This window comes from Arvicanthis niloticus, chromosome 4, assembly GCF_011762505.2.
Source record: "Arvicanthis niloticus isolate mArvNil1 chromosome 4, mArvNil1.pat.X, whole genome shotgun sequence".
Classification (NCBI taxonomy): Eukaryota; Metazoa; Chordata; class Mammalia; order Rodentia; family Muridae; genus Arvicanthis; species Arvicanthis niloticus.
Genome location: NC_047661.1, coordinates 36253945 through 36281311, shown reverse-complemented (window position 1 = coordinate 36281311; position 27367 = coordinate 36253945). Strand labels below are relative to the sequence as shown.

Genomic DNA, 27367 nt, shown 5'->3' with positions numbered 1-27367 from the left:
AAGAGCAAGAAGAAGAAAAAGGAGGAGGAAGAGGAGGACAAGAAGGAGAAAGAGAAGGAGAAGAACAAAAAGAAGAGCAAGAACAAGAAGAACAAGAACAAAGAAAGAGGCCAAAGTGTCTGGATTATATAGGGAGGAGCCTATAGGAGAATGGTAGCCCAGTCCATGGGCTGGAAAGTTCAAGTTGGGAGCAGGGTATGCCAGGTATGGACTGAGGGATGCTGGGAGAACCTGGAGGCCAGGTCTGCTTTGATATGTTATATATGTACCTTAGTCCCTTATCCCAAGGTCCACAGTCTGGAACCATCCAGTCCTGTCTCTATGTTTTGGGGAAGGTTTAAACCAAACTTCCCCAAGCATATCAAAATCTACACTAGAAACATCATGAAATAATCCTGAGGTCAAGGATCAAGTAGGCTCCAAATACAGCATCAAAGATTTTGTCTCACAAAGTACATGAAATCCATAGTCAGGAGACCCCCCCCCCATACAAACTGGAGTTCTGTTCCTCTGCACCCAGAGAATACAAGTAACTTAAAACCATAAAGTTATTCCAATAATCAAAAGAGATGAAGGATGAGACTGTGCTTTGTAAACCAACACTACCTTCCAAAAGCTACTTATTGCTGTTTAGGTGTTTGAGGCAGGGTTTCTCTAAGTAGACACCTTTGGCTGCCCTGGAATTTAAACCAGGTCGGCCTTAGAGTCAGAGGCCCTAGACTTGCCTCACAACTGGCTCTGACCAAATTGTAAAAGGGCATCAGAAGTTTCACAGCAGGGAAGAAGGTGTGGTCTGAAGAGATAGGAAGAGGTGGGAACCACTTGCAGGGAACACTTCCGCTTCCTTCTATAGAGGTGCAGAGTTGGACATGGAGGGTGTCTATGACTTAGGAAAGTGGCCCATGGTGCGTGCTGTTGGGAGGTAGTGGGACTTTTAAAAGGCAGGGACCACTTCTGACTACTGGCGATTGCCCTTCTTGTGCTTTTTCAGTCCAGGCACGGGGTAAATATTTTATTCTACCACACCCTCTTTACCACAGCTCCAGACTATCAGAGCCAACTGGTCACAGTCTAAAATCTCCATAACTGTGAGAGAAAATGAAAACAAACTTTCCTTCACTATAAGTTCATTAATTGGGGGATTTTGTCAGAGTACTGGACAGCTAATGCACACAGGAAATTCAGCCTGGACAGTGAAACTAGTTTGTAGCTTGAGTGACGGGAAACCTGCCCCTGTATAGCCACATGCCTCTTGGCTAATTTCTTCACTTATTTAATGACACATTCGAATCGTGCGCACAGAGACACAGGATCTTAAGTCAGGCAGTCTGAGTTCCAATCTTGATTCCTCAAATGACCTGAGAGGTTATCTTAAGATAAATGCACATACTAGCCAGTGTTTATTGGGCATTTATGAATGCTGGCACTGTTCCAAATGCCACCCAGGTATTAACCCAGGCAGTCTTTGCAATTACTGTATGCCTTAACCCAGTTATTATAGCTACCGCCCAGCTTCTAAAACAGAGGACAAAGCTGGACCTGAAGTGCTTCAGTGGCTGGGATGAGCGCATTTGACTTGTGAGTGCTTGACTTGTAAGTGCTTCTCATCATACATACTCATACATCACAGGCATGTTGGGTTCTACTGAAGAAATGCGAGCAGCTAGCTGACTGTCCCATGGTGAACTCTCAAATCACTGTTAATCATAGTTTATTGGTCACTACAGGCCTATTATGCCAGTGGTCTTGTTAGATACAACCAATACTCTCAGCCTCCTCTTCTTCACAGTTCAGGGATCAAGCACAAAGGGTAAAGAGCATTAAAGGCGGGTAAATAAGTTTGCTTTTGAATGTGCACAGTAAAGGCAGAATAACCATTGCTTTATTTTAGCAGAATTTGACATAATTCCCTTGTAAAGGGAAAAATTCAATCCGAATGATACATCTAACTACATTTTTGTACAGATCAATGTTGGCTGATACTGTAGTAAGTGTCTAGAATCTGCTCCATCTGCCAAAATAACCAACTTGGGTGTAATCCTTGGCTCAGTGAGTTAGCTCCAGCCCTGTTGTCATGACACTGGACACTCACTGGAACATGAAATGCCTATTGCTCCAGGGCTTGCTGACCCCTCTGCCTAAAGAGTGCAGTCTTCAGGGTCTTGCAAACAGCACCTGTCCCTTTGCTCTGTATTGATTGGTTGAATGTTTATAGAGACTGTTCTCGTGAATGTATTTTCCATCACCCTGGTTTAAACTGTGCTATCAGGTTTGAATTGTAAAGCTCCAAGGGCAGATGAACAGTGGTCTACACTCCTTTACATGCCCAAGAACAAACTATAGACATACCATGAACCTGACAGAGAATCTGACAGTGCTAAGAAGCACCTTGGTCGTTTTATCCCTGATGTCTGAGAGAGACAAGCCCACAGCAGTGTGCCGCTAATCTGATTTAGTGGGTATTTCCTGACTGATTCTGACCCAGAGTCTCAGATGGACACCTGCCAGCTGTATTACTTTCCACAGGACTTAAACTCTTGTTCTTCTGCTTCTTCATGTGTAAAATGGAGAACAGACTACTTGCAAAGCATGTAAAGACGTTGTTACTTCATTTAACTCTCACAAGCCCCATGTAGGCACTGCCCCCCCCCCCCACCCCATACCTGCAGAAGCACTCGGCTTCATGACTAGCACACCTAAGTCCTCGCAGTTGGTAAACAGCAGCGTGGAGACTCAAATACAACTTCGCTAATTCCAAATGTCTCAAAACGTTGGGCTCTTTCCCCTTCTCCAAAGGCTGGGGACAAGGGAGGGCCACTCTGAATAGGAGAGATCTGCCCAGCGCACATCAGATCTCATTACCATTCACCTCACTTGTCCTTACACTTTTGTTTGAACTCTGGGCCCAGGATTCCTTGGTGTCTGTGTTTGCAGAACTGTGCTCACAGAGCTTCTCGATTACGCTTTCAAAGAGAAGCCGAGCCAAATGGACTTCAAAAGTCAGAGTCCCACCCTCCTCCCTGTGTGCTGGAGGTCAAGTCTTTCCAGTGAGGCAGCCCTCAGTAGGACATGCAGAGCATGAAAGCTGGTCCTGAAAGCCTTGCAGGTCATCGAGGGCAGGTGGCCTCCAGAGGGCCTTTATCTAAGGGGACTTGTCACTGGAATTCAGGCATAAGTAAATACATCTTATTTGTGCCAAAGGTTATCCACCCAGCGGTGCTGCTGACACAAGCAGGGCCACTTGGGGTTATGGCACACTCTGTGGAGGAGGAATAGCACCACGGGCTGGGGAGTGAGTGACACTGGAATTCCTCCCTTTGGAAATGTGGGGTTTGGAGCTTTAACAGGGCAGAATGGTGCCTCGTGCCATCGGACTCTGTTCCTCCTCCATCCTCTTCCTTATGTTCCTCCTCTTTGTCCTCCTCCTCCTCCCTCTCTCCTTTTTAATCATCATTTGCTTATAAAACAGTGATCAATTAATTCAACATTGATTCTGCCTTGTGCAGTTAGAATTATTTTTCTCATCTAATCAGATGCTGCCTCCACCAAGCCCCACCCCACTTTTACTAAAGGTAATCTGCTTCTATTTTTCTACCTGCTTTATACACTCACTCTTAGAAAACATATTTTCTTAGCATCGCCCCAGCAAGATGCTAACCATGAACACTACCTTCCTGTGATCTGGGTAGTTCAGTGGATTAAACAAATGATCAAGCAATGCATTTGGTGTAAATACCCTGTCAGAATAAAAGTCTATATCAAAGATAGTAGGCACTTAGTTTGGTTCCCAAAGCATGAGTACAGTGGCCCTTTATAATCAGAGGCATCTGCTGTGGGGTGGGATTTAACACACACACACCCTTAGTGCTAACAAAGTAGTTTGTTCACAAAGTTTGATGGAACTTCTCCAGGACCAGCACCTCAGGTCATACTCTTCTCTGAGGCACGGGTGTGGAGATTAGAGAAAAACTTTCAAGCAGTCATTTCTCTCGACCATTTGGGCTTTGGGCATTGAACAAACTCAGGATCTCAGGCTCGCTGGCAAGTGCCTTTCCCTGCTGAGCTATCTCGCCTGTCCCAAATACTTTTATTTTTAGTGTTATGAAAAGAATTCACTGGGGCTGGAGAGATGATCCAGCAGTTAGAGCACTGACTGCTCTTCCAAAGGTCCTGAGTTCAATTCCCAGCAACACATGGTGGCTTCCAACCATCTGTAATGGATCCAATGCTCTCTTCTGGTGTGTCTGAAGACAGCTACTGTATACTCATGTTAAATAAATAGGTAAATAAATAAATAAATCTTTTTAAAAAAAAAATTTAAAAGATTCCACAGTGAGTGGAATATAATAAAATGGGACATATCAACATTTCAGGCTCTCATCACTACCTGACCTTTACTAAAGAGAAGAGGAGTTACTTGGTTGCTGATGATATAAAAGGAGGGGCAGCCAGCCTTGGGTGCCTGAGCCTGAGCCTGCTCGGGGCTCTCTGCCCTCAGTGGGGTATGCGTGCATCTCCTGTTTTTTCTGGACTTCCTTCAAGGGATGTTCCCAATGTCTCTGGAGAGTGATTGCCACCTGTTTACCCCAGTGGAAGCCACATGACCATCAAGTTTCCAGAAGGGCCCCTGGAAGCTGATTGCAGAGCTGGCTATGAGTGGTGGTTTTCTACCCCTTTGGAGGTGAAGTTCAGAGACCAGAAGCTTTATCCCTAGGTTATGATGATAGGTGGAGTTGACCACAGTCAGGTCCACTTGGTGGAGGACTGATGCCCTGAGGGTGTTTCCTAAGAATTCTGCACAGAATACTTCCAGGGGAACCCTCTAAGAACATCATCTCTTCTTTGGAAATTCAAGTCAGACTTGCAGGACCCAAATTCAGTGAGAGCTTCAGTGGTTCCCACCTTGACTGACCAGTGTCAGCTAGACGGTACTTCATCTGGCTTTTCTCTGATGCAGAGATTTACTCTAAAAGTCCTGATATCTGTCAGAGTCCCCAGGGCCAGGCCACCTAATCGCAGCCCTCCCTCCAGCTTTAATAGGCTTACTCATATCTATAAAATAGATAAGGGAACCCCTTGGGTAACAAACTTTTCCTGTGTCTTCTATCCTTCCCCAAAAAGAACACCCAGATTGTTCAATAACCCTGCGTTAGGAGAGAAGCCATCCATCAAGTCTTATTTTTAATGTACAGAATACTAATTGCCCCATAAAGCCTTGAGAGCCAAATCAAAAGTGTTGGGAGGTTTAATCAAAAGACGGTGCTGTTTCTACAAGTCCTCAGCTTTCAGAAACGCTAAAATTATCCCCAGCCCTCAGAGCGTTATTTGCAGTTCCATATGGTTCTTGAGCTAGCAATCCAGCAATTCATCAATCTGTTTACATACTGATGGTATACTTAGATTGATAGTTGACTTCCTTCAGAGACGTTGCCTTGCAAAAGATTTATAAATGACTACTTTGCAGTAATAGAATAGATGTTTCACTAAATGGAAAATAGTAATCATTCGACCACAGATCAGGACCCCTTTCTTTATATTTACACACACAACATTACATATTTATATACAAGCACAAGGCCTGGCTGTGTCAGAGTCCCCAACATTTGCAACTACGTCAAAGGCTATGTGTTGATTTCTGAAATAGCAACTGAAGTTCTTGATACAAACAGCCTCATGTTGAAATGTATATAAGGTAAATATATAGCTATCAATATACACAGAAATTTGTTCAGGTATTCTCTTTTTCTGCTTGTTTTTATCCTTGGTATATGTCACAGTGGTATTTAAAATCTCTGAGAGACATTAATAATGACTGAACTAAGCAGCCCTCTTTTTTTCTATTATAGTGTCACAGAACCTTAAAGTCTAATGAGATTTTAAAGGTTATTTACTCTAGCTTCTAAGCAAACACAAGAGTCCCTCCCTCTTTTACAAACTAACATAGTAGTATATATGTTTGAATACCCTGCATGATGGGAAACTCACTTCTCCACACAGCTAAATGTTGATGAAATCTTTCTTATATCAAGCCAGAATATGTTCCCAGTAATTTCCATATCTGATAGAATGAAACTTGTCTTCCCTGTCGATCTAGCTCCTTTATATCTTCCATTTAGTAGTGTGTCAAGCTCAGTGGCTGTGGCATTGCTGGGTCTTGTCGCAAGAAAGAAGGACAGAGAAAGGTGTGGTGGAGAGAGGAGATCATGAAGAAAGGGGAAGGGGCAGGAGGGAAGAATGAAGGAAGTGGTAACATCCTCCCACCAGGTCGCCATTACAATTCACAAAGAGCTGCTATTCGCAGCTAATCACTCTTCAGTTATCATGAGATATTTGCTGCAGTTATGGTGATCTCCTGGATGAAATATCCCCTACATGTCTAACCATGGTGTACAGCCACAGTCAGAAAGTTCCTGAAGTTACATCTTTGTTTTTGTAGGTATGTATCGCCAAACCTGCACCCACCCGACTCTCACTCTAGCCTAGGTCACCAGAGCATCTCCTTTTAGACACTGAACCATTGTTGTTGTCAATCTGTGGTTTTATTTGTGATTTAGACAAACAATATAACTTATCAATATTTTGTTTATAATTGTTATTTATTTATAATTAGAAGAATGTTATTTTTTCCGATAAAGACTAACCACTTGTATGTTATGGCTACAAAACATGGTACACAACTAGGAGATGTTAGAGCAGAGACAGCCTACGCTACAGTTAAGGCTATCCTGTGTTATTTAGCAAGGTGCTGTCTCACAATAGAAAGGGAAAAAAAGACTAGGGCTGTAGCTTAGTGACAGAGCATTTGCCCGATACATATAAAATCCTGAGCTCAAGCCTCAGCATTTCAAAGGAGGGGGAAGAAGAAGAGGAAGAAGAGAAGGAAGAGGAGGAAGAAGAGGGAGAGAAGGAAGAGGAGGAGGAAAGAAGGAGGTTATATCTTGATATAACCATGTTAACCAAGAAACATGAATACCTCCCTATCACCAAAGTTAGTGAGAAAAGTTTATTGGAACTTAGTGACAATGAAGTTTATTAAACACTACTCAGAGGCTCTCCACTAATCTGGATTTAAAGTGTAAGTGCCGTCTAGTTTTATGTCAACTTGACACAAGCTAAGGAGGGAACCTCATTTGAGAAAATGCCTCCATAAGATCAGCTTGTCGTGGGGCATTTTCTTAATTAATGACCGGTGGGGAAGGGTCCAGCACATCATGGGTGGGGCCACCCCTGGGCTGGTGGTCCTGGCTTCTATAAAAAAGCCGGCTAAACAAGCCATGAGGAGCAAGCCAGTAAGCAGCACCCCTCCATGACCTCTGCATCAACTCCCTCCTTCAGGTTCCTGCCCTGCTTGAGATCCTGTCCTGACTTCCTTAAGTGATGAACTACAAAGTGGAAGTTTAACACCCCCCCCCCAAAATGGTGTTATATCACAGCAATAGAACAGAACATTTATCCATGACTTGAAGAGGAATTCTTTCAACACACAGAAGTGACCTGCCCTGGGAATTGGCTCAATCCATAAAAGTATTACTGTACCACCAGGATAACCTTAGGCCCACTAAATTGATGGTTGCTATCATCTACGTATGTCCTTCCCCAGGGTCTCAGAGAAAGAGAGCTAATTTTAATTTCTACTCCTCGAATGTCCTCAGTGGAAATAACAGCCTCTTGCTGCAACTAGCCCATGTTTAACTGACAGGTCTGGGCCTGAGTGGGGACTGATTGAGGAAGCATTCTCTCTCTCCTCTTCCCAGGGGTCCCTAAGTTTTTCAGGCTCCCAGCACACATCAGGAGCTAAACGTCAACATACTTCTTAGACTAAATGCCTTAAAGCCAATCCGCACACAAAATTCTTTACACTAACTTTTCTAGCTTTGTTAATTAATATTCACTCTAAATGGGAAAGATGTCCATCTCCTTCAGTTGGTGGATGGAAGCCCATCAAACCGTTACACACTCATGCAGTGGAAATACTGAGCAACACAAGAGGGACCAATGATCGGTATTTATTTCATGTGTGCTATGCTAAATGGAAAGAGACAGATACAAGAGCCTCCACACTGAGTGACTACACATTAATGGGACGCAGAAAAGGCAGAAGTCCAGCAAGGAGTTACCAGTGGTTAGAGTAAAGTTGCCACAAATAGTGACCTAAAAAGGCATAGGGGATTGGGGAATGAAATGGGACTGTTCTGTTATTTGATTATGGCAAATGCTCACACAATAATATATCTGCTAAAATTTAAGTATCTGTATACCAAGAAGAATAAATTTTAGTATATATTAACTGCTTGGTAAATATAACTGAAGAATTTTAAAAAATTTTTTAAGTGAAGGAAAAAGTCCGAATGACTGAGATTATATAATTATTCTTAACCCCTTGTGATGGTTTGAATATGCTTGGTCCAGAAAGTGGCACTAACAGGAGGTGTGGCCTTGTTGGAGGAAGCGTGTCACTATGCAAGTGGGCTTTGAGATCCTCCTCCTAGCTGCCTGGGAGACAATCTGTTCCTGGCTTCCTTTGGATGAAGATGTAGAACTCTCAGCTCCTCCAGCGCCATGCCTGCCTGGATGCTGTCATGCTTCCCACCATGATGATAACAGACTGAACCTCTGAACCTATAAGTCAGCCCCACTTAAATGTTGTCCTTTATAAGAGTTGTCTTGGGGCTGGAGAGATGGCTCAGCTACTAAAGGCTAGACTCTCAACCAAAAATATAAGAGTTGCCATGGTCATGGTGTCCAAATGCCTTAAAGCCAATCCACACACAAAATTCGTTACACTAACTTTTCTAGCTTTGTTAATTAATATTCACCCTAAATGGGAAAGATGTCCATCTCCTTCAGTAATGGAAACCCTAACTAAGATACCCCTATAAATATTCAGGTAGCTGTTTTCAAGTGGGAATGATTATATTGGTAACTGAATAGGAAGTCAGGGCTGGGCCATATGACCTAGTAAGGCAAGCTGACAGATGTTGTAGGAACACAGACAGCAGTCCAAACTGGATCTCTAGAAGTCATGAATAGTGCACATTGGGATGGTAAAGAGATAGGTAGGGTGGAAGGTAACCAATGTCATGGGTGGAGATCCTCTTGGGCAAAGGGCAGGTATCTGAATGTTCTGTAAGGATGCTGCAACATCTAGTTTCTCAGTGTTCCATGTGATTGGCATTTTAAAGAACTTTCTAAACAGGATTACATCCCTGTAGTTAGGGATATGACTTGACCAGTTCATCAAAGACTGAACTGGATGTAAGGCTTCTGAGGTTGCCCGTGTTTATCTGGTGTTTAGATGACACTGCAACTCACCTCCCTCCCATTGAGTCTGTCACTAGAACAAAATAACTAGTACAGAGAGAGTGTGTGCTTTTTATCTCCCTATAAAGATGAACATTGGGGTAAATGATATTTTTTTAAAAAACAGAGAGAAAATATAGTGGTTTTTTGGTTTGGTTTGGTTTGGTTTGGTTTGGTTTGGTTTGGTTTGGTTTGGTTTGGTTAAGCTAGAAGGGTCAGGCTGGGTGACATAAAAGCAAACATTTGATTAACAATGGGTTGCTCCAGGGAGGCACTGGGGTGCTTAGACCAAACAGTGAAAGTATTTAGATATTTGGAACTTTTAGGTGAGTTGCCCAATATCCCCCAAATGTGTTGAAGTGTTTGAAACATGGAATGCAGAGTTAGTGAAAGTGGAGGAAACACAAGAATGGGGATGGCCATGTGCTTGCAGCCCACGCCCAGTTCCTCTTCTTAGGTAGACAACTATGTGTCAGAGAGACAGAATAAAAGGACAGACATGGCTTACATTTCCCCTGTTATCCAATACTACACACACACACACACACACACACACACACACACATACACACACACACACAACACACACACATGTAAGCCAGACCTTGAAGATATGCAGAAGTTGGACATCCACACAAGCACTTCAAGGTCTCACAGAGTTCTGTTGGTGGCTATAAAAGCCACTAGCTTTTTCCCATAGGAAAGAATGAACAATCAATCAAATGTCACACACATCCTCCTGGTGTGACAGACCCCACTGCTATATTGCACAAGAAGCACAGGTCATGTCATGTTTTGGGTTGCCATAGGAACAGTCTTGGAAATTTTCCGAGCAGCAGGGTCAGAGTGTCAGGACTTTTACAGTGGAGGAAACGCTTGCAGTGTCTGCCGATAAGTCAGTCAGACCCTCTCTCCTCTCTTTCTGTCTCTGGCACACTGCCTAAAAGTGGTTCTGGGACACTGGTACAAAACATGTCATCTTCTCAACACACCTCAGTTTGAATACTTTCCAATGTTCTGTAGTGCTTCCAGGAAAAACTGTGGCCCAGAAACATGGAATGGGGGGCTAGTAAAGATGGAACAAACAGGAATGGCATGGTCATGTGCTGTGTATACTCACATTGTAACTCATGTTCAATCCCGCTTCTTAAGTAGATAGCCATGTGTCAGAGAGACAGAATGAAGGACAGAAGTGACTTAAATCTGTCCACATTGTTCCTGTTATTCAATTACTGCACCTCTCCTAGCCCCTACACTTGCTTTCTCCAAAAACCTCAACTTTGCCTATCACCCACCTGATGAGTGCAAGAGAGAGAGGCAATGGGATTTCTGGGGCCCAAGAGCCTTAGGGGATGCCAGCCAACTCTTAGGTGTGTGGCTCAGTGCTCTCTGTGCTAATCTTCACCAGTTTTTATACAGCTCCATTGAACAAACCCAATGTCACTGGCCATTGGGATATTTTGAAAGTCCTCAGATACCTCCAATAAGTGGCTGGCTTTTTCAAGTACATTTTAAATTAGACTACATTTATTTTACTTTTTGTTGTTTTTGTTTGGTTGGGTTGGATTTCAGGAAGCTGGATTGCTTGGTTTACTGTGCTTCTTCTTCTTCTTCTTCTTCTTCTTCTTCTTCTTCTTCTTCTTCTTCTTCTTCTTCTTCTTCTTCTTCCTCCTCCTCCTCCTCCTCTTCCCCCTCTTCCTCTTCTTCCTCCTCCTCCTCCTCATCCTTCCTTCTCCTTCCTCCTCTTCCTTCCTCTTCCTCTTCCTCCCCCTCTTCCTCTTCTTCTTCCTCCTCCTCCTCATCCTTCCTTCCCCTTCCTCCTCTTCCTTCCTCTTCCTCTTCCTCCCCCTCTTCCTCTTCTTCCTCCTCCTCCTCCTCATCCTTCTTTCTCCTTCCTCCTCTTCCTTTCTCTTCCTCCTCCTCCCCCTCTTCCTCTTCTTCCTCCTTCTTCTCCTCATCCTTCCTTCTCCTTCCTCCTCTTCCTTCCTCTTCCTCCTCCTTCCCCCTCTTTCTCCTCTTCCTCCTCCTCCTCATCCTTAGTCCTCCTTCCTCCTCTTCCTCCTCCTTTCTCCTCCTCCTTCCTCTTCATCCTCCTCCTCTTCCTCCTTCCTCTTCCTCCTTTTCCTCTTCCTCCTCCTTTTCTTCCTCAAGGTAACAACCCTTCTTTCCCAGCATCCTGGGTGTAAGGACTACAGGCATATAGCACCACAGATGACTGTGACTAGATTTCTTAAAGTATAACTTTTTTGTCATTCTTTCAGGCTACCCTTGTGATGAACTTGAGCCTTTCTGAGAACATTTTCTATTGACACCATTATTGTCCTTTGCATTTCAGAGAGATGAGTGCAAAAATGGTGAGTCCCAGGGCTAGGCCTCATTGAGCAGAGACCTCTCCCTAAGTCCCAGGGGGAACCTGCCAGCATGACCTCTCCTGGAAAGACTTCCAGGGTGAAAACAAAGGCTTCTCTGGACCAGAATGTCCTTCCACATCAGAGGCAATTGTCCAACTCATATGAGCACAGAAGCAAGTAAGACCAGGTGAGAGATGCGCTTCCTGGTGTTTTAATCTTTCCTAGCACCGGGTTCTATGGGAGCAACAGGAGGAAAGCACACGAACTCTGTAAGAAACACAGCAGTCCACCTGCCCTCGTGACCCACTTTTTATCCTGTTGGTCAAGAAGCAGCAATTTAGCAAGATAACGTGTGGGCATGCCTATGCCTTGACTGCATGTTATAAGGGCAGAGCAGTAAGAATCTTGTGACTTGACCCAAATCTGATTGACGGTATTAAAAACAAAACAGATTCTGCAGAAAAGGTGGGCCAGTACTGTACATGGGATCTTCAAAACTGCTCTCAGTGTAGCCATCAGAACGGTATCTGTGGCCAGAGTCTCTTCAGGGCATTTTTACTCCTGGGGGCATTGAAGAATATGGACTTTTTCACTGGAAGGCTACCAGTGACTCTTTTCATGAAAATGCATAACACCTCCATACATGCTTGCTATTTTGGAGCTTATCAGATTGACAGTAGTTATTCTTTTGTTCTATTTTCCCGGGACAGAGAAAAAAATATAGACCTAAATTCCAAAGGTGATTAACAAATGAATGTCCCTTATTTCTGTGATTCTAAGCCCTCTGGGGAAAGATTTCGAGACCTAAGTGAATAACAAGTAATAGTATCTTTCCATCTCATTGGCAGATCAAATGGTGTTTGCTTTTTAGAAATTAGTTTAGCTTTCCAGTAAGGTTATCATACACACTTTCCAGGGCCTCTGATTAGACAGCCAAGGCAGCCACGGGGAAACCAAAGCAAATGTGCGTTTGTCTGGGATATGGCGACAGCTATGTAGAGCAGAGGAAGACAAATAAATACAGGGAAACAACATGTAGCAGAAAGGACATAGCCAGTCACTACAACTCCATCATGGTTGGTCCTGAACTATCTTCATGCTGGAGATCTGGGTCAAAGGCTACCCAGAATCAGTAGGTTAAGGAACAGGGTAGAAATATTTGTTGTTTCTAACCTACTTTGCAAATCATGTTACATTTTAGAAATATTGTTCATGGACGAGGAAAAGGAAGAAAAAGAAAAAGAGGTCCAGTTCTATAGCTGTCTCAACCAAACACTTACCATGGGATCCTGGGGAGGGCAAGTGCAGGCAGCCTACACCACTCACTCCTTTGCTTTGCTGTCCATTTGTTTTGATTTTCTTTCTTTCTTTCTTTCTTTCTTTTTTTTTTTTTTTTTGTTTTTGTTTTTGTTTTTGTTTGTGTTTTTGTTTTTGTCAAGGGCATGGAAAACATATGAGAATATTCACCAGTATTTTTATTTGTAAATCTGAATTAACAGTCTGCTCTTTACAATGCAGAAGGAAAGGCAGGCAGACAGCAAGCCTGTTGGACTAGGATCCTGCTGGGTTTATAGAAGTGAGGGTCCTGGGATAGCCCTGGCATGGTCACCATGGAGAAGAACAAATTCCCAAATAAGTCCCAAAGAAGTTCTGTGGCAGAACACTCCTCCTGCCCAGCCATTGGCTCCATTGGCATCATTCCCTTTAGTTACATATGACTTTTAGCCCATGTAGGGAGGGGATGAAGGGAAAGATCTCTTCTCCTGCTTCAGTTCTCAGGGCCAGAGACTCTTCCTTGGCCAACTCAGGCAGACAGAGTTGGTCAAGTTCTCACTATTCATCACCTCATTCCCCTGCTAGGGCCGGGCCGGGCTCACAAAGCAGAGGCTTTTAGATCATCATCCACTCCTGCCCCGCCATAGGATCAACAGAGTTTGTTTGACTAGCATATCGTTGGACTGAACCTTAAGCCAACTACACCAGGACCCTTGGGGCTGGAGCCTACGAGTGTGTTTAATTGGCCTGTGTGCTCATATTTGGAACAATCATCCTAGAACTAAGCCGGAAAAGTCAGATTGAACTGGCAGCCCTGATGTACCTATAACTGATAAAGAGGGCAAGGTTAGAATTCAGTGTATGGGTTTAAAGTATTGTAAAGCAACTGAAACAGTAGATAACCACCACTTTCTTACCCCACTGATGCAAGCTCTGCAAGGCAGCTGGTTTATAAGTCATTGGATTAAATCCAGGCCCCAGTTAAGGTCATTCTCCCCAATCTCCAAAAGGAGCCTAGAAGGTCTTTCCACCCTGAACTAGAGAAAGACAATAAAGCAGATACCATATTCATCAGAAGGCATCTCATCCCTCACTGACCCATATCAGAATAATTCGTCCTTCAAGAATAAAGGCAGCCATAGACTCTGAAGAATGCATTCCAGTGCCACCTCTCCCTCTCCTCCTGGCCTCAGTCACCCTCACACACTTTTCATTTTCCCCTAGAAAAGCAGGAGTCAGATCCTGAAGAGAGCAGGTGTCTTCCCCAAGGCCAACCCCATGAGGTAAGTGACAACCCCCCACCCCATCCTCTCCCTGCTCCCCTCATGCCTCAGGCAGGCCCCTTGGTCTCTGCCCTCCTGGATAAACCTGGTTCAAGGTTGCCCAGCAGCCTGGTGTTCCAGCCTTTCGAAACAGTGATGGATTCATTTAGAATCAGGGTCTACTGAACTCGGAGCTCAGGTGCTGCAGAAATGGCAGGTGGTTGGAGCTGACTTGACAGCAATTAAATGTACAAATCTTTGATTAGGCTCCCAGGCATGGAGTCATTAGCAGCCCTGAAGGGACCAGCTTGCTTTCCTCTGCCTCATTAGCTGTTTCACCGATGTTACTTTAAAAAGCACTGGGGTGGGGTTGGAGAAACCCCTCCAGTACAGATGAGGCAAGTTGAGTGACAAACAGGTCACTGCTTTTTCCTCAGTGTGGTCCCTGACCTGAGAGTGCCTATCTGCTGGGCTGTGAAATAGGCCTGTACCTGCCTCAGCTGACTCAGTAAAGTCTGTTTAGGGGGAGCACTCCTCAGGGGTTCAGAGTCCCAGACTACAGAGAAGCTAGTGTAGGTCTCTGCAATTTTCTGGTTGACAACTAGGTTTGGGGTTCAAAGTCCACACTGGGCTTGGTGACATCTGCATTATTATTCTGCACAGTCTGGCTCTCTCCACCATTCCCATTCAGAGCTATCTAAGAGACGGTTAAAAACAACTGAGCGCATTGAATAATCTCCCCAGTAGGCAGCATTAAGACAAAGGGACTGTGTCTCCCAAACTCGTGTATAATTCTGTGTGACTTTTGATTTGATAAGAAAATAATTCACTCCAAATTTGTTTATATTGTTCTCAATCTGTCAGTCCCTGGGTTAATCCTTGCAAAGCTCTGAAAATGTTTATTACCCTATTATAAACCTCACGTTAATTCTCGTGGGAAAGCTATGGCGAGGGAGAGCCTCCATTTTTTAATTTAAACTCTATCATAAAGAAGCATCATGCATCCCTTTCCTGGTTTATTTGTTAGACAAACAGCTGTCCTGGCTCTGCTTTGTTTGCATATCATTTTATCCATAAACATAAAAAGGATGAAATAATGGAGAAATCATGCCAGTGTATGATCTGGTAAGTATCTTACGTGTCTTAACTCAAGCAATCCCACAAGGACTCTGTAAGACAGATCTTTTACTATTTCCATTTTAGTTGTAAGAAAGAAGCAGCACAGAGCAAGGTTGGCTTACCTACAGTAACACTGTTAGTAAGCAGCTGAAATTCAGACTGCTGACCACAAACACCATAACTCATCTTTCCAGCACAGTGCAAGTTAGAGACAGAGCTGGCAAGATGGCTCGGCAGACAAAGGTGCTTGCTGCTCAAACCTGATCGCCTGCATCTGGCCTCTAGAATCTACATGAAGGTGGAAAAAGGAAAGTACTTCACAAAGTTGTCTTATAACACACATGCGTGCGCGCGCGCGCGCGCACACACACACACACACACACAGAGTGCACATGGTAAGGAGAAACAATTTATGAGAATCTTTATTTGCCTATGGAAAATAAGTCACTCAGAAATGATGCTTGATCCAGGTCTTTGGACTACACATGAGGAAGCCACAGCTTTCAGTGTGACAACAGACTTCAAGAAGACTGTAGGGTAGAGTTTTTTAAAAAAACAAAGGCATCACATGTATGAGAACCTTGGAAAATTTTGAAGAATGATTCTATTAGTTAGATTGGAACTAAGGGGATCTTTAGGAGCTGCCTGAGGTTTGGGATGGAGATGTGGGGCAAGAGAGAAGCCGAGAGAGGGGAAGGAAAGGGTAGGCTGTGGAAGGCAGAGAACAAACGTGAACAAATGAACTCCGGAGAGGCCAGTGAGAGATGCTGTCGGAAGGTCAGACTGAACCTAAGCATGAAGACCATTCAGCCAGAGAGTACGTTTAATTCTACAAAAGTGCAGGAGGTTTTAGGTGTGGGAGACTAAAATTAACATGACTTATGAAAAACATAGAAGGCGATAGAGAAATACAATCAAATCAGTACAATGAAAGGGTGGGGATTGTTTTGTTTTTGTTTTTTGTTTTTGTTGTTTGTTTGTTTTTAAGAAAGAATAACAACCCACCACATAGAGTTTTATCTAGATCAAATATACTGAGAAGAGGAATTCCTTTGTCAACTATACTGCGTTCTATAGAGGTACTGCCATCTTTAACAACATATCCTTGTGACATGTGGGCGAGCGATCTTTTGTCCAAAGTCACGGTGACACCCCCACCTATCAGTGTGGACATCAAATGGGACATGCCACCAACAGAGCTCTGTAGTTCAAAGTTAACAACTAGGAGGAGTTTTCCTAAAACATTTGTCAGAGCAACCAGAGAGCATGCTCAGATTTCCTTGGAGTCTCGACGATGTGTCAACCGTGCATCTAGAGTGATGGGCTCACCTCTGACAGCTGCACTGAGGGGCCGCCCTAGTCAGGGAGAAGAAATAACTACTGCTTCTGTGCAGCCAGCAACTCAAACAGATAGCCAGGTAGCACTACGTTCCCGGTGTCCTGAAACTTTCCAACTAACTTCTCTTAGACCATTGCCTATTTCTTTAGAAAACAACCTCTATATTCTGACCTCAGATTTGAAGGCTAACTGGGTTCACATGCCACAATATATTCTAAAATGAGCTTGTTTCATTATACCCCTGTTCTTTCTGGCCATTCTCACTGAGTTGGAAGGCCTTGCCTCTAGGTCTGGGTAAAAGTTTACTTCTTTGATAACAGTACTAAGATCTTTGCTGCCTTCTAGGTCCCTGGGGAAATGCTCGATTACTCTGGGAGGAGCAATCCAGTGATTTGGGGGTTCCCAAAACTTTAAGTTGATACATAACCGTGGGGCAAAGAGAAGACAATTAAAGTTAAAGATATTGGTTTTCATAATTGTGATCTGGAGTCAAAATGAAAATGGGGTCTTAGCCAGTTAAACGATAATGATTAGAAGACACATAATTTCTGCTGAGGTCACTTCCTCTCCCCTCCCCACCCCCGCCGTGAGCCCTTTAGGGATAAACAAGAAGGCAGAAAGATCAGTTAGCATTGTAAACCTGTGTCCCTGATTGTTCCTTGAAAGTAGGCTTTACCTAATTATCTTGCATCCCTGGACTTTCCCTGCATCTGTGAAGCCAAGATGGAGTCCTGAAGGATTGGTCCATCCATACTTCCCGTTTTGTCCTCAACCTCTTAATAGAGAGACTGCATTGCCCAGTAACTACAATGGGCTTTGTCACAGGTTCATATATTTCTCAGCCAAGTCTTGGATCTGATGTTTCACCTGCCTCTTGTCCTTGTTTGACACGGTTTTTTTTTTTTTTTTTTTTTTTTTTTTTAAAGTGGGAACTCCAAATTTTCACAACTCTCTAGAAAAGGCCTTAACAATCACCAAGCTTCATTTAGGGAATACGGCCTGTGTTTCTATGCTGTTAAAAGCTTACTATTAATACATGTAAAATGTGAGGTTGCCCATCTATAAAACCTTGCAACCCACTTACCTTTTTGGTAGAGTTTCACAAACTGTAGACAAAGGGTCAGTTCTGTTTGCTTGGTTGCTCTAGGGCCAGTTTTCAACCTGTGGGTTGCAATGCCTTTTGGGGGTTGCATATGAGGTGTTTACATTACAATTCACAATGGCAGCAAAATCACAGTTATTAAATAAAAACAAAATAATTTTATGGTTGGAGCTCACCCTAACATGAGAAACTCTATTAAAGGGTTGCTGCATTAGGAAGGTTGAGAATTGCTGCTCTACTGTGTTGTCTGTAGTTTTAAAAACATAGCCCAGTGCTGGCAACAGCCATCTCACCTTGGTTCCCTGACCTATCAAACCTGAGCCAAGGCGGTGAGAGCACTTGAATCCTAACCACTAGACCACCCGGGGAATCAAACCAGGCTGTGGAGGATGGGTCAGAACATTCTTCCCCCAGCCTTTGAGTTACCTGGTTAGTTTTAAAATGTAAAAGTTTCTAGTGTTTTCCTTCCTCTGGGCTAAAGGGAACTAGGTGAGACAGATGTTGACATTGCTGGCACCGGGTAGGGAACAAAAAAAGACCAGAGCGGCTTGGCGAAGCTAGCAGTGGGAACCGGGTGAGACCACCGTTCCCGGCACCAGGCAAGTAGTTAGCGTGCATTTTTAAAACTACATGCAACACTAGTCCATGTAAACTGCTTTCCACACAGGCTCTTGACACTGTGCTCATCTGTCTCCTTGGGAACTTGGATTTATCATCTCTATTCTTTTTCTTTTGCCTCCGCAGCATCCTCCTCTTCATAAGTTCTTTTCTATCCAGTGAAAAACTTTCTTTAGCTTTGATGATATGATTTAGCAGGTGAAGATGCTGTACGGCCTGACGACCAGGGTTCAAACCCTGAAGCACACCTAATGGTGGAAGGAGAGGAGTAACTTCATAAAGCTGTTCTCTGACCCTTGCATTCACACCACAGCATGCACACCCACGTATACACATGACACAACAACAACACAACAAACTTCTTTGATTTCTCTTACCAGAAGAAAAGAAATACCCTATGTATTAGTTGCCTTCTCATAGTTATGACAAAATACATAACAAAAGACACTTAAGGAAGGGAGGGAGGGAGGGAGGAAGGGAGGGAGGGAGGGAGGGAGGAGGAAGAAGGAGAAAGGAAGAGGGGGTAAGAGGGAGGGAGGAAGAGGGAGAGGGAGGAACCAAGGGTTTATTTTGATTCACTGGCTAGTGCTGTCATCCATCACTCATCACTGTAGGGAAGATTGGCAGTGATACCATCAGGTAGGGAGAGGATGAAGCAAGCAGACGATTGCAAGCATCTACACTCAAGAGGTAGAGAGCGGTGAATGTTGACAATTGATCTGTTTGCTTTCCTCAGCTTTTTCCCAGCCCATGGGATAATGCCATCCACATTCAAGACAGGCCTTCCCTTCCTCAGTTAAACCTCTCTGGAAACACTCTTACAGACACACCCAGAGACTCGTCTCCCAGATGACTGTACATCCAGTCAAGCCAATGGCAAAATTCACTGTCGCACTCTGTAACTGTTTTCTGCCACTTCCTTCTACACACTTTTCCTTTTCTCAAAATATCTCAGCTAAAGTCTGGGTCCCCTGCCTCTCCTTCCGTCTCACATTCTATCCTCTCCCCATCCGCATCTCCTTGCTAAGTCAGTTAGCCCCTTCTGCGTCTTAACTCAGGGACAGACAGATGGTACTCGAGATGGCTCATCGCTCACTTCTTCAAACTCTATTCTAGTTCCTATCACACCGCACCCTCTTCTCTCATTTTCAACCTCTCTCATACATTGATAGTTTTCTTCCTTTGCTCCTTAAATAGTGCTATTCAGCATGTTTCTTCCTTTCCCCTTTTCTTGTCTTGTATTCTTTCACAGAAAACATCTCCTATATCAGGGTTGCCGTATCTAAATCAGATCCCACCTGGAATCTCCTAGAGGCCTCAAGACCATAGACACTTTGTCTTTTTACGTATTCTCTACACTCAGCCTTTCCAAACAACCTCATCTTTGTCTTTCCCACACATGTTTCTTTTAAAGGTCTCTCGTTTCAACAGGTGGGCCACTATTTATCAAGTCACCTAGGTTAGAAACCCTGAATTTTTCTTTTCTTCATCAATGCCTACAATGCCATTCACCACCCAAGTTCTCAAAAAAAAAAAAAAAAAAAAACAAAAACAAAAACAAAAACACAACAACAACAACAAACAAAAAGAAACCAATCAAACAAATGAACAAAAAAACAAAGACAAAACAAAAAACCGAAAAGCCTTCCTTCTACCAACAGTTAATGTCCTGGGTAAGATCTCTCTGCTTTTCACTGGGGAGGCAGTAATTCTACCTACCCATCCTTTCTGCCTACCCTCACCTTCCTCAAACCTACAATCTTATTATTCTCATGCTTAAACCCCTTTTTAAACAATCCCTTCAATTAAAATTAGTGGTAATGCTTTAAATTTTTTAAATTTCTCCAAAGATCTCCTGTAAGTTTTTTTCTTTTCTTTCTTTTTTTAATCATTATTTTGTATTTATTCTTTGAGAATTTCACACAGCATATTTTTTTTTTTTATTTCACATCGTCTTCCACATCCTCAGCCTCATAGTTTATTGTGGCATCTTGCTATATATTGCATGTTGACTCTCTACACAAGTTTCATGGCTCATGCTTTGGTTACAATAGCACTATTAAGGTATGGTAGAGACTTTAAGAGTCAGGTCCTAGTTGGAGAACTTCACATCAATGTGGTCATGCCCCCAGACTGACTGGAAAGGCTCTTACTCTCTCAATCTTCCACTCTTTGCTCTCTAGCAAAGCAGTGAATGGATTTCCCCCTCCACATCCTCCTGACACGATATGCTGCCTAACTATACTGCCCAAGCAAAAGGAACCTCCGAAACTGTGTCAAACAAATGTTTCGACTTTGTGAGTTACTTATCCAAATATGTGTTATAAAACAATTGAGAGCCATACTCAGTCCCCAGTGTTTCTGGAACATTAAGACACCAACGATCACCACTGTCGTGGTCAATACCACCACTTACCTGTGGTTACTTAGTGAGTGGGCTTTCATCATCTACCAAGTGCTGGGACAATCTGTGCATATTCACTATACTATTCATTCCTCACAGTAACCCTGTCTAGGAGGCGCTTCCGTGGTGCTCACTCTACACATGGAAACTGGGTCAGATTGAGGCTAAGCCACTTGTGAAAACTTGCACAGTGACTGAGGCCCTAGATGCTAATCTACCTTTTCAGCTTTTCAGGCAACTGATCACCTCCCATGACATCTCTCTTGAACATTTGCCCTGCCTCTGGCCTTTCAGCCTCCAAGTTCTTGCTTGTGTTGTCTTGTCTATCTTCTCTACCTCTGTGGTTCTTGTCAGTGTTTCAAAAGCAGCTCAGGCAGGATTTTTTATCTACAGCCTAGTCCGTTTCTTCCCCCAACCCCAGTTGAAATGATTGTCCTTTTGGAAAGTCATTAAAACAAGACTAATCCTGTAGTGTCATGAAGCCCTTCTGCATGGCCTGGACCTGCTTGTCCTCACTGTCAATGAATTGTTCCAGTCCACCATGTGCTTCGCACCACGATTGGTAGAACCCTCAGAAACCATAAGCCAAAATAAATCTTTCCCCACTTAGGTCAATCTCATGAGCTGTTCTCCATTCCATGCTCAAAGCAAAGGACATCGTTTGATGCTTCCGTGTCTGGTACTTTCAGACTGTCAACCATTCCCATGGTCCTTGGCCATGACATCTCAGCAATCCTCTAGCTTGTGAAGTGTGCCACACAATCCAGGGTTCCACAGAGGACTTCCTGCAGAGTGACCAAGATCCTCGGCTTCTCTTGAGTCTCCATTGCCAAAAACACCCAGGTCAGCTGTGGGGCCAGAGGCTAAGGAAGTCACAAACCTCACATGGTCAGTATCTTACCTCACTTACTATTACTGCCGTGAGAGTATCTTAGATGGAATAATTTGTTAGGCAGTTTTATTGGATTGTGACTCTGGACCCCAGAAGTTTAAGTTATCGCACCAGCTTCTCCTTTTGCATCTCATGAGGATCTGCTTGCCGCATCAAAACAAGGCATAAAGAATGGTACGTTGTGAAAGAGCAAGCATGCTAAATCAGGTCCCTCTGCCTCTTGTCATAAAGCCACAAATGCCATCATATCATGGGGTTCCTCCCTTCTAATCTGGCCTCATTTTAATTGCATCCCAGAGGCCCCACCTCCAGACGGCTTTAACATGTGAATTTAGGGATTGCCTTCTCCACACATTCAAACCTTAGTACTTACATCCTTTCACTCAATAGCGTAACCAAGGGAGAGCTAACAGACAACACATGTACAGAGTGCCCACAACTCATAGGAAACACCCCAAATGATGTAAGATATAAACAGTAGCTGCCTGCATGAAAATCCTACAAGACTTGGGGCTGGAATCAAGTCAAATCAAAGAGAACAATGAACACACCCTTGCAAAAAGTGATGAAACCAGCTCACTTGTGGTTAAGTTTTCCATTTGATAAGCCTTACGATTAGCCAGGCAATGTTGTGAAATGATTATGGCCAGTGTACAGACCTGCACAGGGGGGGGGGGGGGAAAATAGCTTGTGATCAGTCACAGAAGATTGTCCTGTGGTCACATCCCTGTTAAGGAGAAGCAGAGGGACAGGACTCAGGTAGGCAGAGTAGGAGGCGTTGGATGAAGTTTGGTAGCTGCAACTGTGGCCTTTGAAAGTACACATGGTGATATTGGTGAAAGTCCCGTGATACAGGAAAACATGATAAGGAGAAGTGGTCATTTTCTGGCTAATGTTATCTGTTTACAGAACAAAAATCACCAGTGTCTCGGGTCATCCTTCATTTACAGGATCACTCTGTACCATGTCAATCTGATTAAATGGGATCGGACAGAGCCGTCCAGTGAAATCACGCTGCGGAGTGCTCACCAGTCTAGATGCTGGCCACTCTAAGTGCTTTATAATTTTAGATCATTTCAGCCTCTCAACAACCCAGTGGTGTGACTCTTGCTGCCTCCTATGCACATGGGGATTGGCATCCTTGCTGGGGTCTGTATCCCATGACACCTAGTTCTGAAGACAGGTGTAACCATTTTAGATGTTCTGGTTCCTAACTCTTATCACCACCTCATAAAATAAGGCCTATTATGGTCTCCTTTCCATAGACAAAGAAAGGAAATGGAGGCACTGGGTGCAAGACTTGCTTGGGAAGGCAGGTTCAGGTGAAAGGCAAGCAGGCACTCTGATTCTTGGACGATGCTCTTTAGCACTGACTGCAGGACTGCAACCCCCTCAGAGGGATGAGTGGCACAAATGGGGCTACTTCAATGAGCCTTTCAACGATAAGTCTGAGACGTTAGCCCAAAACCTGGTGTGTGTGGGTGGGTGGGGGGGAGATATGTGGTGGTTTGAATATGCTTGGCCCAGGGAGTAGCACAATTAGGAGGTGTGGCCTTGTTGGAGTAGGTGTGGCCTTGTTGGAGTGAGTGTGGCCTTGCTGAAGGAAGGGTGTCACTGTGGGCATAGGCTTTAAAACCCTCATCCTAGCTGCCTGGAAGCTAGTCTTCTCCTAGTAGCCTTCAGACAAAGTTGTAGAACTCTCAGCTTCTCCTGCACCCATGCCTGCCTGGACAGTGCCGCACTCCCACCTTGATAATGATGGACTGAACCTCTCAAACCATAAGCCACCCCGAATTAAATATTGTCCTTACAAGAGTTGCCTTGATCATGGTGTCTCTTCACAGCAGTAAAACCCGAACTAAGATAGGGTGTCCTTCCAACTAAATCCTCCCTGGCTCCCTGGAGGTTCAGACATCACCTTAGCTTTGTGTTTTTAGTGCCACTTTCTCTCCTTTGGGACTGTGAACTCATGTCGACCTGTCTGGCCACTTGTTTTAGATTACTAATTGGAATTGATTATGCAACTTCACAGACAAGCAGTCTGCATCCTGCTTTTAAAATGTGGTGAGAACAAATGAAGGTAGGTGAGGGGGCTGGGGATGCCCCTTTTTCTACAGGTCACCTGGGGAAGGGCATGAGAAGGAGCTAAAGCTAGGATGAGCTATCTCAGAGCTGAAAGTCCAAAGTCATGGTCCTCCACTCCTAAGGGAAACATCACCAACCCTACAAGAAACTAAATGGTTTCCATTTGATGCAAGGACCTCCAGAGGCTGGTATAGCACAGAGAGCTGTCAAAGGAGGAGAAATACGACACTTTCCGATTATGCTATGAAAATTAGTTTGGTCAGGGAAAGAAGTGGGAGCGTCAAGTCAGCGTGTAAAATGTGTCCTGCCTTGTTTCCTAGGTTTCTGCTGGAGCTCCACTGGGTGAGGTGTGTGGCCTTGAGCAACAGGTTTATGAGCTAGCAGACTCCTCTGCAATATAGGACAGTGGGATCTGGGTCCCCCCACCCCCAAGGGACACTGTGAGAATACCATTGTTACCGTGTAAATCACTGGATGCCTGACACACAGTGAGCCTTCACTGGGGTCCAGGATCCTTGTTAACTATGATTTAAGCCCCAGAAACATCTGAGCACAGGCGATTGTGGAAAAGGTATTTCCCGAAGGTTCTGAAGACCCTCTCTGCCTAACTTGTTTGATCGGAGGATTTCGCACATAGCTCTTCACATCACTTGTTTTGCTAAGGTGCGTTTGCTGTTAACCTGTACAGACAGGAGGTGACTAGTGACAATGCATAAAACTGTACTTCACCTATTAAAAGAATCTTTAAATTTTTGTCTCTTCATTTATTCATAGGGGGAACACTCATGCCGTGGCCTGCATACAGAGCTCAGAAGACAATTTGCAGGGGCAGGTCTATCCTGTCACATGGGTAGGAGAGACTGACCTTAGGTCAGGCTGCTTGGCAGTAAATGAGTTTCCCTGCTGACCCATCTTGCTAGCTCCAGACTTACCATTTGTAAATGTTGAAATGTTAGATCATTTTATGCTTGATATACATTCTCCTCTTTTTAATTCTTTTTTTTCCCCAAATGTGGAAAAGGCGAATAGGATCAAAGGGAAGAACGAACAGCCAAGACTACTTAATGAGAACACCTTAGAGTCAGTTCCCATAGGGATATTCATTAATTCTCCTGTTCCTTCTTCTCAGAGGCCATGTGATCACATTCACCAGCTGCCAAGGTAGAAAATGTGGTTCTGATGACGTTACACACATTATCCTCTGGACTGCCTCACAGGGGCCCTGGCTAACCATACATCTTCCCTTCCTGCAAAGGTGTCATGCACAAAGGCTGGAAGGAAATGGAGCTACATGGAGGCAGAGAATGGAAGCTCCAAGGCTGATCTCAGGGACTTTTCAGCCTTGGCTAGGAACTGGTTTGCACCCATTGTTGACATAGGCTCTGCATAGAGCTGCAGCCAAGGATGAGCAGGTGGAAGCACCTGTTCAAGGTAGCTCTTTGCCCCTCTGATTCCTCAGCCAGTGGCCATCCATGCCCTGCATGGACGTCACGAGAGAGGATGGCATGTCTGTGTACCCCTACTGCAAACTCTGAAATCCAAAGTCTTCTGAGCTCTGACATGACACTACAAGTGGGAAATTCCACACCTGACCTTATGTGACAGGCTGTAGCCAAAACAAAAGAGAACTGGAAGCATCACACAAAGGGACCTGAGACTGGGCAACTGTGTATGTGAGACATTAAAGACCACTTGGTCTTACCCCCAAGATGTCTCATTATGGATATGCAAATTTGCCAAAATTCAAAACTTGAAATTCAAACAAGCCACTTCTGTTCCCAAGTATTTTTGACAAGTCTAACATAGAATAACTTCTAAGAAAACTCACGTATTTACTATGGGAAAGCCATAAGACCAGGAAGCAAGATGCCAGTAGAGAGATAAATTTTAGCTAGTCCGTTACTCTAGTGTTTCTGACACTGGTGCACAGGGTGGGATGCAGAGAGCACAAGGGTCACCGTCAAGCATGAGATGAAACAGGAGCTTCAGTTCAGGGTTCAGACAGGGTACTGGGAACTGGAGAAGCAGAGATACCAGGGCCAAAGGACAAGGATAAGAAACAGGAATGTTCTTGATACTCCAAGTGACACTGCCTCAGTCTTCACGACAGATGCACAAGGTACCATCATCTTCATTGTGCACCAAGTGAACAGGCTCAGCAAGGTCAAGCAACTCACCCAGCATCACACAGCTCACAACTGACAGTCAGGACTCGAATCCAAGTCCACCTGATATAAAACCACCCTGAGTTGCATATCAGAGGCTGAGAGAAATGAGTGGTGTCCCTGTCTCCATGAGGACAGACTCACTCCCAACTCAGCAAGAGTTGCTTCCCTATTCTGGCTCAGTGTTCTTCCTGCTCTGTGTGTGCAAAGGGGAGAGGTCAGGGGCCAGGCTGTCGCTGTTATTATCATCTTTCCTCTACAATTCTGTTTTCGAACATTAACCTTGACATGTCACAGTCACTGGTCTCTCCAAAAGGCCATGCTATAGCTGGCTCTTACTGCTCAACCGTGATCTGGCCTCTCTGAGTCCTGCAGGAAGGCCACTGTCTCATACCCTTCCTCTTGTCTTCTCCTCCCCTTCCTCATGGCACAGTGGGGGTTATTCTTGCCTGAGCTGCTTGCTAAGCCTGTCTCCTTCCTCCTCCCTTTGTACAAACACTATTGGGCATCTGTTCTAGGGTCTTAAAGTTAACAGAGTGATGAAGATGGGAAAGGATAACACAACGAAGCAGCCTTTGTATGGTAACATGATGACATGTCGGGGAGGGGTTGTTGGGTGAAGCTTAGGTAAATATTCCACTGTCCTCTCTCAGAGGACACAGATCAGGCAAGTCAAAATGCAGGCAGGGCAACAGCAAAGAGCAGTAACCTCATCTTAGTACTCTGGGGTAGTGGGTGGGGAAGTGAGAACTACAGGGAAATCTAGTAGGTGAAGGAGAAAGGTAGGGCAGACAGGGGAGGCAGGTGAGTTGGAGGTAGATCAGGAGACAGGAACACGACATGATTTCATGTTTCTCACTGTGACAGACATAGTAGCAATGCAGGAAGCTCCAGCCTCAACAGGAGACAGTGGCTCTTCAAACTCTTCCTGGGTTTAGACCAAAGGATGATACATCACTGATATCCTTGTTTGCTTAGGATGGAGCTTGGCCATGCGAGACAAACCAGCCATGTAAGCAGAGGACTGGGGCTCAGAGTGGCCCTGGTCATGACCACAGCCTATCCTTACACATGGCTAGTGATCCTGTCAATCACATCTTCAAAATGAAATCCCAATACAAACTGCACACTGGTTGGAGAGATGGCTCAGTGGGTAAGATTCTTGCTGTGTAAGCGTGAAGGGTGGAGTTTGGATCCCCAGAACTCATGGGAACACAGGAGCTGGAAGCAGAATAATGACGTCCTATGATCCCAGTGCTCAGGAAGTGGGGAGAGAGATTAGGTGAAGCCTGGACAGACAGACTACCCGACTGCTGAGCTCTGCGTTCAAGTAAGAGACAAGGAATGAGAGATTTCTTGGTAGACAGATAGGGGAAGTGTTGGGCAATAAAAGGGGTGTTCTTCCATGACCAGCTTCTTCCCTGCTCTCTGATCTGAGGCAGTTTAAAACAAAGG

General features: G+C 44.3%; 1 long non-coding RNA gene across 1 annotated transcript in view; it reads right to left on the bottom strand.

Annotated features, from left to right (window-relative positions):
* LOC143441876 (uncharacterized) overlaps positions 1-2874 on the bottom strand; it is a 36893-nt gene extending 34019 nt beyond the window's left edge. The window contains exon 1 of the long non-coding RNA XR_013109618.1: positions 2664-2874. This is a non-coding gene — a long non-coding RNA (uncharacterized LOC143441876). The remainder of the gene's footprint in view (positions 1-2663) is intronic.
* Positions 2875-27367: the final 24493 nt, after the last annotated feature.